Here is an 11,857-nt window from a genome sequence, read left to right on the forward strand (position 1 = left end):
TTTTACAAAAAGTGCAGATTTCAATAAATATTGGCACTTTTAAAAATTTACTTTGTTACACCCCGTGGCTTTCAAGCAGACAACAGCTCTTGTTCCTTCCTTCTTTACCAGTTGAGCTAAACTCAAGAGGAAGCAATTGCCCAGAGCACCTGCTTTACAAAGACTTCTCATTGAGTTGTATTTGGAAGTCTGTGATTGGACAGCCACAGAAAGTCTGGGCGGGGTTAGAAGGGGAGGGTTGCAAAGGCGCAGACAAGAACTCTGCATCTTTTACAAGCTGATTTTGGATGTATGTAAATAAAAATACATATTTAAATACATGCATGTACCCATTTGGGGGTATATCTGCTAAAAAAAATATTTGTTTGTTTGTTTGCTTTTGTATTTGGGCTGTGGAGTGTCTCTTTAACCCTAAAGTTGAGGCTAGGGTGCACAACACAGCTTCCCCCACTTCCTTCTTACCTTCCTTTGCTTCTTTCTTATCACTCAGAGAAATAGTTCATATTAGTTAAATAATTAGGTATTAGGTAAATAATTGCTAAAAGGTTTAACCCCTGAATGAAACCACACATGCCATTTACTAGATGGCATAATGTAAGATAGCTATGGTTTCTGACTGCACTGCATCGAACACCACAATGCCATTTGCTGTTTACTAAAATGTGTTGTAGTTTTCTAGGTGCACAAATATCAGTTTTTGGTGTAAATGCCTTAACTACAGAGACCAGGTTTAAAGCCTGAGTGATGTCACTCAAATTAGCCCTATTGGTGAAGAATTAGAGAGCTGCATGAGGTGCCTCTATCTTTTATTGCACTGAATAATAATACATGCAGTGTCTGTGAGAATTATTATAAAAAGACAGCCCCAAAATACAACTTTTATCAAATGTATTAAATTAGAGTTAAAGGCGTCAATCACAATTCTGTGTTGTGGTTAAGTTGGACTATCCCATATCCTGCCTGGTTATGAGTACATAAAGCTAGTTTCAGAATGACAATTATAGGTGTTAAGTATTCTATTTTCTCCCCCTATAAGTGCAACGATGATGGCAGAATAACAGAAATAAGGTTAATAAACTAGCATTTATCTTAACCCAAAACCACTGTTATACTACTTACAGATCAACGACAATAAATAAATAAGCAGCATGTGAAACTTAATAATGGGTGCAACCAACAGACAAACTCCGAGAGTCATTTAATATGCACCAAATTTGCTAAATTCAGGTAAAATAGTTGGACTAAATGAACAAAAAAGCATTAAACTTAGCTATTGTTAACTATTTTGTTAACATAAATCCTGTTCTGAGATCTCATGTCACTGCCATTTGAAGTAGTGATTCATTGAACTCCCTTAATTAAATACATTAATAATTTGACCTATTAGTATAGGCAGCCGGTAGTTTGCCAGAGTGTCAAAAAAACCACTGCACCTATACTGTATTCATGGACACCACATTATTATTTTGAAAAAATTTTTAATAAGCATTGACCGTGTGTCTGTAAGATGTGTACATGATCTGGTGTGTCTGTCTCATGGTGTAGAAATAAATAAAGTGTGATTTCTCGCCGAGAGCGGGCACTGAACAAAAGGGGAGCACTGCTCTCAATGGAACAATGTCAGTGTGGGTAGTACCCGTCTAGCCAGGGCATGAACCCAAATATAGAATTGGTACCCAATATATATACCGGAGAAAGCTCTATCCAAAGACAGAGACCTATTGGTGAAGCTGGTAGATAAGAAATGACAATAATACTCTGTAAATGATGTCTAAAAGTATTGTGATTAGATGAAGGTATAGAGGAGATTCCTGGAAATGGCTACAATGTAGTATTCAGACTTTAAGTGCGGTCCAATGTACTAGGTAACAACGGCTAAATAATGTTGTATTGTTGCAGAGACCTGTAGTAGTAGTAAGTAAGTAGTACACAGGGTTATGAATAAAAGTAGATGGATACCAGTTTCCTCTGATAATCCTGTAAATAGAGTATCTGTAAAACAGTGAACCCTAATCAATGAAATTAGGGTTCCCACTCACTGGAGATAAGCAGGTGTCTAAAGGTGTTCCAAAAAGGAACCATGAACCTCAAGGTACTGCAGTAGTAGTAGGAAAAAACAGGGAGACGAGGGGAGATAAATGAAAGTAGATATATAAATAAAGGTCAGTGTAGCGGACCCTGGGTAATCCGGCTGGTTACATCCGCTATTAATAATTGACCAGACCCATTTTCCCCCAGCAACTGGATGACACACAGTTCCAGGGGTACAACAACAAGCTTTATTTGCTGAAGTCAGCTTTATATTCTCCCCATACAAAGGGGTGGAACACAGGTAAAAAAACAATGACCCGTCCAAAGGTTCTTCCCCTCCCAGGAGTCGTATATCGGAACCGGAACTCTAGTCCCTTTGTCCCCTGTTCCTGCCACTTCATGCCCCCTCCCAGGGGCCTGTGCGTGTGCCAGGAACTCCAGTCCCTTTGTCCCTGGTTCCCGCCACCCAAATACAGGGTTTCCCACTTCCCATGGCAGGGGGTCTTCTACCCAGCATTCTCTGTACCTGGGAGTCCCAGTGTGGAAAGATTCCCGCCTCCTGGGCTCCCAGGCACAGAAAGCCACCATTGTCCCTACAGAGTGTCCCTACCAATCTCAGAGACCCCCAGAACGGTAACCGGCATGAATAGCCTCCATTCGCGGTGAACCCAACCAAGGGAAGCATCTCCTTTCAGGATACGAATGCTTCCCCAGGCCGGCGTTCGTCCATACGAACGGCAGCCACCCAGGAGAGCAATCAATAATTACTTCCCTTGCAGTTTCACACTTATGTTGCAAGTTGCCAACGTTCTAATAGGTGTGAACACTCCAAGGGGCGCTGGGGAGGTCCTTGTTCGGGAGCCGAACGAGGTGGGAAGCAATCCGCGAATGCTCCCCCTGGATGGCGTTCGTCTAACAAACGGGCCGCCACCCAGGGTCGGCATGCGCTGAGGCATCACTTGCGGTTTGTGGTTTTCACACCTCGTTAGTGAGGTGTGAACATTCTAAATAAACATTCTAAATGGGTTATTGGGGTGGTCCCCGTTCAGGAGACAAACAGGCTGCATTTGTACGCAGGCTCCCAAATACATGGGGAACCTAGGCAAATACGCTACCACACTTCACAGTTTAGCGGTAATCCCGCTACAGTCGGAGAATACCTTGGTTGCTGAAGTGACAGCAACCTACTGCCATCTATAGCTAAACTAAGCAAAGAAAATTACACTCAAATACCACTAAACTAGAGGACTAAATAAGAGCCATAATAAGAGTGCTCAAAAAAAGTGCCCAGTGAAAAATAAACAATTAATCAATGAGAATTCTTGACGCACGTTTTAGTGCACAGCTGCACCTTAGTCAGGCGAAAAAATTTCTAACCAAAGAGCTGGTATAAATAGAGATCAAAATCCCTCCTAAGTGAGTCAACAACCAATCAGAAACACGTCAAACACAGAGAGCAGAGAGCTGGTATAAATAAGGATCAAAGTCCCCCCTGACTCAATAACAAATCAGAAACAAGTTAAACACAGAGAGCAGAGAGCTGGTATAAATAGGGATCAAAGTCCCTCCTAAGTAAGTCAAAAAACAATCAGAAACACGTTAAACACAGAGAGCTGAAACGCGCGTTGAGCGCTTTTCTTTTCATTTAATTTTATTTTCACTTTTTGGGTGGCACTTAGGTAGTCAGTATGTTTATATGAGTTAGTTAGTATTTCAGTTATTTTGGCTTCTTAGGCAGTTGACTTTAGTCATCTTCTGGACTTTATATTTAGGGTATTTCAACGAGGACCCTCCTGTCCATAGGACTTAAGCCTGCTTTTGAGAAGGGGGGGATTTTTTGGGGGGGTTATAAGCTTCAAGCTCTGTTTGTATCTAGGAGCTGTGGGTGGTTTAGGGTGTTGCTGATCCTGTTCTCCTACCCCTTTTCATCCCTTTACCCATTATTATATGGCATCTCCCTTTCTCTTATGACTCCATTTATCATCTGATACTGCATACATTCCTTTTTCTGTTCCAGAGCTACTTCCTTTGGGATCCCCTTGTTTCAAGGGTCTCCTTTTATTGTGTCTATTTTTGTTTGGGTTACCCCCTATTTCATAGCTCTGAAGTTGGCTATCAGGACAGACCCCACGACCTCACAACCAGTTGTGACGCCGTGGCGGTGTCCTGTATCTTTCATCTCTCTTTTTCACATTTTGTAAACAGGAATTATTTCTTGGGTAACCTTTATCATAAAAGTATTATACCTGTGAAATACTCTTTCTGATGGACATGGTACTGCAGATGATTTAAAAGCTCAAACATTATAGGTAGAGAAGTCTAGTCTATTTGGTCCTAAAGTACAAATCACTAAAGAAACTATGAACAGTGAGCAGTTGGGTTTTTTTTGTTTTTTTTTCATTGTGCAAATAAAAAAATTTAATTTATGAGGAAAAAAAGATGATGGATGGTTTGGCAACAGCCACTAAATATCGAAGAGCAGTAAAAAAAAAAAATCTATATTTTTGTATTTATATATTTAATAAATATATAATATATTATTATTATTTATATAGCGCCTGTTTATTCCGCAGCGCTTTACAATAAGAGGGAAATTTACTAAATAAGACAACAACAAAAATGTAACAGGAACAATAGGTAGTTGAGGACCCTGCTCAAACGAGCTTACAATCTAGAGGAGGTGGGGTATAAAAACACAATGGGAAAGGTATTGAGGGAGACAGCAAATAGACATGGTGGGAAAGTAGCAGAACTGGAGGTGAGAGTGGAGTGTGCCCCTTTATGAGAGAACAAGAGGTTTGAGAGATAGAAGTTACTCTTGGAGGCCATAGCAATCCCGAAAAGATGGGTTTTGGGGACTTCTTAAAGGATTAAAGACTAGGGAAAGGAAAGGAGCAGCCCGTGAGAAGTCTTGCAGGCGTGAATTTGAAGTAAGGTTGCGAGCAGCAGACAGGAGAAGGTCACCAGTAGAGGAAGGAGACAGAGAGGGGGCATACCTGTGGATCAGTGAAGAAATGTAAGAGAGGCTAGAGTTGGTTAGGGGAGACCAATTAGGAGGGAATTACATTAATCCATGTGAGTGATTACTAGAGAACGAACAAGCTCCTTGGCAGCATCTTGTGTAAGAAAGGGGCATATGCGGGCAATGTTTTTTAAGTTGGAATTGACAGGTTTTAGCAACAGACTGGACATGAGGCACAAAGGTGAGGCCAGGATCAAAATGACACCACCAAGACCGCAAGCTTGAAAGGATGGGATGAGGCAGATACCGTCAACCTGCAGGGAGAGTGAAGGAGGAGGATCAGTGTTATGAGGAGGAAAAATAAGAAACTCAGTTTTAGAGAGATTGAGTTTCAGAAAGTGGGAGGACATCCAATCAGAGATAGAAGAGAGGCAATTGGTGACACGTTGTAGGACGGCAGTGGAGAGGTCAAAGAGGAGAGGTATATCTAGGTGTTGTCGGTGTACAGGTGGTAGTGAAATCCATATGAATTAATGAGTTTGCCAAGAGAGGCAGTGTAGAGATAGAACAAAAGGGGACCAAAAAGTGAACCTTGAGGGACTCCAACTGAGACAGTTCGAGGAGAGGAGGTGTAGTTGGAAAAAGAGACCCTGAAGTAGCATTGGGAGAGATAGAAGGAGAACCATGAGAGGGATGTGTCACAGAAACCAAGAGATTGAAGAGTTTGGAGAAGGAGGCCATGATCAACAGTGTCAAAGGCAGCAGAGAGGTCAAGAAGAATTAGTATGGAGTAGTGGCCTTTAGATTTAGCTGCGATTAGGTCATTTGTAACTTTAATAAGAGCAGTCTCAGTAGAGTGGAGGGGGTGAAAGCCAGATTGAAGAGGATCGAGGAGGGAGTTGGAATTTAGGAAGTGAGTCATACGAGTAAAGACAAGTCTTTCTAGACATTTTGAGGAAAAAGGAAGCAGGGATATGGGACGATAGTTGGAAGGGAAATACGGGTCTAGGGATGTTTTTTTTAGGATGGGTACGACAGTAGCATGCTTAAGGGGAGCAGGGACAACACCAGATGAAAGAGAGCAGTTTAGGATGTATGTTAATGATGGTACAAGACAAGTGGAGAGAGATCTGATAAGGTGGGAAGGTACTGGATCAAGCGGATCAAGCGGAAATGTAGTGGGACGAGAGGAGAAGCAAAGCCACCTCCTGTTCTGTAGCTGGGGAGAAGACCTGTAGGGTAGGGAAGGTACGGTCAACGTGTGGTTGCAAAGGGGGCAGAATTCTTTCCTTAACTGTTCAATCTTGTAGGTAAAGTAGCATGCAAGGCTATCTGCGAAAGGTTAGTTTGAAGGGTGGCTTGAGGTGGGCGAAGGAGAGAGTTGAAGGTATTAAAGAGACGCCTGGGATTGCGTGAGCATGAACTAACAAGAGATGAAAAGTAGGGTTATTTAGCAAGGTGAGGGCTGTGCTATATGAAGATAAAATTAATTTATAATCGAGAAAGTCTGACAAAGAACGGGAGCATCTCTGCAGGTAGTGTGTTGACTTAGTGTGCCACGGTTGGAGGTGCACCCTCCTTGAGGTGCGTGTTTGGAGCAGGGTTGCAGCGTCTAGGGCAGAGGTGAAGGAAGCGTTATATGAGGAGATAGCCAGAGAGGGACAGGAGGGGGTAGGGCTGGATGAGAGTTCAGAATGGATTACAGTTGATAGCTGCTGGAGATCAAGAGAATTCAAATTCAGTTGAGGGGGATTAGATTGAGGATATTGGATTTGGGGGCACTCAAGAACAAATGATAGGAGGTGGTGGTCTGATAGAGGAAATTAAGTATTACATAGATTGGAGACTGAGCATGCATTTGAAAAAATAAGATTTAGGGTATTGCCAGCTACATGTGGGGGAGAATTAGCCCATTGCGATAGGCCAAAGGAGAACCAGGGGGGTGATAAATAACTGCAATGTTTGCAGATATGGGTTTGAATAAGCAAATTGAGTTTCAAAGGAGGAGAAAGAGAGGGAAGGGGGTGGGTAAAGGTTTGAAGGAGAGACCCTGCACCACCACCTTTACTGTCAGACTGTCTTGGGTTGTGCGTAAACTGTAGACCACCATAGGATAATGAGGCAATGGTAGCGGTGTCAGAAGGAGAGAGCCAAGTTTCAGTTAAAGCAGGTAAGTTAAGTTAAGTGAGCGTGAGATGAATAAGTCATGAATGGAAGTAAATTTAGTTATGTTGCACACAGAGCATGCATCCCAGAGGGCAGAATGGAAGGAGGGTTTAAAGGGAGAGTTACATGGGATGGATATAAGATTGGAGAGGTTTCTAGGGTGGACACAAGTTAGGTAGGTAGAGGAGGGACCAGGGTTTGGAGAGACATCGCCAGCTGCCAGGAGCAGAAGCAGTAGGGAGTAGGATTTAAATATTTTGGTTGAATGTTTGAATTTTGAGGGTTTACAAGGAGTTGGAGGAGAAAGGGTGGATAGGTACGAGTATAGTGTATGGGATGAACAGAGAGAGGAGGGAAGTAAACCAGGAGCAATGAAGATGGTGTCAGTAGGGACAGGTAAGCAGAAAGGTAGAGAGGTTTTATTAATGAGAGAAGTGCGGGTAAGACATGTGCTGGACTAATGTAATGGACACATCACCACCTTATCAGGTTTAAATGGTGTGAATGTTCTATATTGTGTAGCTGGAATTAAATTATATTAAATGTATTAATTGTCCAGGTTGTATGTGCCTTTCCCCCCTAAACCCTTTCCTGTCTTGTTGCTTTGTTGTTTTCTCAGCAAGACATTTTCCCACTGTTCCAGGGAGACTTTCAGACCAGTTTAATCAGGCTGCCCTTCCACTTCCGTAAGTCTCCTATGTGTGACCTACAGTGTTTGTTATTGTCTGTCCCCACCCTTCCTTGTAAACATAATGCTCCATTCACATTGGTTGTTATTTAATTAAACTTTGAAGTGTGATTCAGCACCAGAGCTACCGGCAGTGCAGCCAGTGTGGCAGAACTACCGACTGTGCAGTCAGTGCAACTGCACCGGGGTCCCCACACAGAGGGGACCCATGAGGATCTCACGCACTTAGGGACATCGGATGGGTATTTTCTTTGTGCACTGCAGACCTTTACCAGAACAACCGGGCCCCTCTGACATGAACAGCCTGGGTGGATTTGAGTGCAGGTCACTTCCTCCCAGCTAACTTACATGGAGCTGTACAAATCAAACAAATAGAGGCTGCGCAAAATGTTGCTATGTGCACAAACAAAGTGCTACCAAAATTTATTGGAGGACAGAATAATAAACAGACGTTTTGGGTACAACCCCTTTTTCAATGCACCATGTCCCTGTTTTACATGGAGCTGTGCTGGGGGGGGACTGACTCCAGCCATCATGAGCCACCCTCCTGCACCCAAAAGGTAGTAAACAGGAGGGTGGGTGGCAGATGACCAGCATGTGTATCTGTATGCTTGTCAGTGTGTGTGTGTTTCTGTATCTGTTTGTCTGTGTATCTGTTTATGTGTCAGTTTTTGCATCTGTGTGTCTGTGTATCTGTATGTGTGTCAGTGTGTGTATATGTGTGTCTCTGTATCTGTATGCGTCAGTGTGTGTATTTGTGTGTGTCAGCATGTGTACATGTTTATCAGTGTGTGTGTCTGTGGCAGGGTCTGTGTGTCTCTGTGGCCAACACTACACACAAATACACCTCTGCATCCAAATATAAACACTACATACAAGCACACCTCTGTATTAAAACATCAATATTATTTTTACACACACCCCTGAATTAAAAAAACAACACTACACACAAATTGACAACTGCATTTAAAAGTCAAAACTACATACAAACACACCCCTACATTCAAAAGCAAACACTACACACAAGTACACCACTGCATTCAGGGCCGGCGCGTCCATAAGGCGGCACAGGCGGCCGCCTTAGGGCACACCGGCTCCGGGGGCGCAAGATTTCAGTGACCGGCAGGAGGGAAGCTCTCCCTCCTGCCGGCCACCATCTCCGCCCCCAGTGCGGCAGTGCTGCGATCAGGCGCGGCGAGGGAGCTCTAACCTCTCTGCTCTGCTCCCTCGCGCGCTGTCTAGTGATGCCGCGGGAGCCGGAATATGACGTCATATTCCGGCTCCCGCGGCATCAGCAGACAGTGCGCGAGGGAGCAGAGCAGAGAGGTTAGAGCTCCCTTGCCGCGCCTGATCGCAGCACAGCCGCACGCCGCCCAGCAGCCCCACTGGACCCCAGGGAAGGATCCACACCAGCTCTCCAGGTAGGGAGGCTGGGTGGATATTATTTATGTATTAAAATAATTTGTGAATGTATGTGATGTGTCTGTGTGTGAGAGTGTCTGTGTGTGAGAGTGTCTGTGTGTGAGAGTGTCTGTGTGTGAGTGTGTGTGTGTGAGTGTCAGTGAGTGTGTGTGTCTGTGTGAGTGTCTGTGAGTGAGTGTGTGAGTGTCTGTGTGAGTGTCTGTGAGTGAGTATGTGTCTCTGTGTGAGAGTGTCTGTGTGTCTGTGAGTGTGTGTCTGTGAGTGTGTGTCTGTGAGTGTGTGTCTGTGAGTGAGTGTGTGTGTCTGTGTGTGTGTGTCTGTGTGTGTGTGTCTGTGAGTGTGTGTGTCTGAGTGTGAGTGTCTCTGTGTGTGAGTGTCTGTGTGTGTCTGTGTTAGAGTGTGTGTGTGTGAGTGTGTGTGTGTGTGAGAGTGTCTGTGAGTATGTGTCTGTGTGTGTGTCTGTGTGTGTCAGTGTGTGTGAGTGTCTGTGAGTATGTGTCTCTGTGTGTGTGCGTGAGTGAGTATGTGTTACTGTGAGTGACTGTGTGTCTGTGAGTGACTGTGTGTATGTGTGTCTGTGAGTGTGTGCGTGAGTGAGTGTATGTGTGTGCGTGAGTGAGTGTATGTGTGTCTGTGAGTGTGTGCGTGAGTGTATGTGTGTCTGTGAGTGACTGAGTGTGTGCGTGAGTGAGTGTATGTGTGTCTGTGAGTGTGTGCGTGAGTGAGTGTATGTGTGTCTGTGAGTGATTGTATGAGTGTTGCATGTGAGTGTGTCAGTGTGTGTGTGTCTGTCAGTGTGTGTTTGTGAGTGTCTGTCAAATCAGTGAGCGTATCTTTGTCATTGAGTCTGTGTGTGACTATCAGTGTGTCTGTCAATGAGTGTCAATCAGTGTGTGTGTGTCAGATCAGTGAGTCTCTGTGTTTGTCATTGAGTGTGTGTGACTGTCAGAAGAACACTAAGGGACAGGGAAGGGAGGGGACCAATAATGGACGGGGAGAGGGGCTGGTTAAGAGGCACATAGGTGAAGATGTTATTTTTGAATGGGGGGGGGGGGGCGGAAAAATACATCTTCGCCTATGTACCCAAAAATTCTTGCACCGGCCCTGACTGCATTCAAATGTCAACAGTATGTATAAAGATTTGTGTACCTCGTATGACCATGGGGATCTACCTTTTGGTCACCCTTGCGAAGAGGGTACCCAACAAAATTCTTGCAGCAGATGAAACTGATATTGGTTGACTTGTGTTCACTCTACAGACAAAGAAATCTATGGAAACCCAGTTTAAGTCTAATAACGTGTACTTTATGGCAGAACTAAAGTAGAGAAAGCCCCGGTGCAAGAATTTTTTGGAGGTTCCCTATCGCAGGATGGAAAAAAGGTAGATCCCCATCTGTCAATAACTCCCACAATGCTTTGCCAGCTGGGGATTTACCATTTGACTATCCTTGCAGGGCTGTATTTAACCCTGAGCAGTGTTTGCATGTAAGCACGTTTTTGTATGACGTATGCATGTGTGAATATAGGGGGTATTTGTGTCTAGTTTTGTGTTGTATGTGTTTATTTACTGCTGCCATTTGAAGGCAATAATTTACTTTTGTGTAGAGTTTCATCTGAATGTAGGGGTGTGTCACTATGCAGTATTAAAGTCTGAATACAGGGATATATTTGTGTAAAATGTTGGAGTTTAAATCCTGAGATGTATACATTGACACACACTGTGACACATTGTCAGGATCCCATCCTGACAACTATGTTCTATGTTCATTTATTTCTGTTACTTTAAATCAAGTCCCTCTTTTCCACCTCTAGTTTAGAGGTCATTTAAAGCAAAAAAGATTTGTGAAGATACCCTTATGTCCACATATATTTAGGCAAAAGAAGGAGTTGATATGAACGCCTCAAAGGAATTGGGCTCCTTTCTAGTATTCTATTTGTGGTTAGGATCACTGCTGGTGCTTGGGGTCTTGGAGGGGCACATTCTTTATGGATGATGTAGAGTAACACATGTAAACACACCCACTCTATACCTAGCCAAAAGGGGAAAGAAAAGGGAAATTCTGCTTGCCTCATTAGTTATCATGAATGTGTGAAGTACAGGTGGAAAGTTTAAATATTTCAGTCCTAAGGAAAGAAATGATAAGGTACACCTGATATAACTTTATCACGTATCTGTTTAGCTACAAATGTATAAGAGAAACATCAAATAAATTCTATTATTTTAGTCATTGCTTGTTAAGCTACGTAAAACCAAGAGATGATGACTGAAAACAAACAGCAAACAAGCAACGTTTAATGGGGATTAAATAACACTTTGCTGAGTTCCAGGTCACACTCATACTGAAATGTCAAGTGACCTCTGTGTTCTCAATGCTTTGCAGAACTAAGATCACATTACACATGCTTGCATGTTTAGAGTTATGTAGATAAGGCCCCATTTCTAGAAGTGGAGTAATCTCTATAGAAACCAGTGGGATGTCATATTACATCACATTTAGAATTTGGCCCTAAAATTGTTCTTAAAATACAACCCAAAATACCTTAAGTAGAACTTCATAGTTAATACAAATTAAACCACAAGAGGGCAG

The sequence above is a fragment of the Pelobates fuscus genome, chromosome 3 (assembly GCF_036172605.1).
Source record: "Pelobates fuscus isolate aPelFus1 chromosome 3, aPelFus1.pri, whole genome shotgun sequence".
Taxonomy (NCBI): domain Eukaryota; kingdom Metazoa; phylum Chordata; class Amphibia; order Anura; family Pelobatidae; genus Pelobates; species Pelobates fuscus.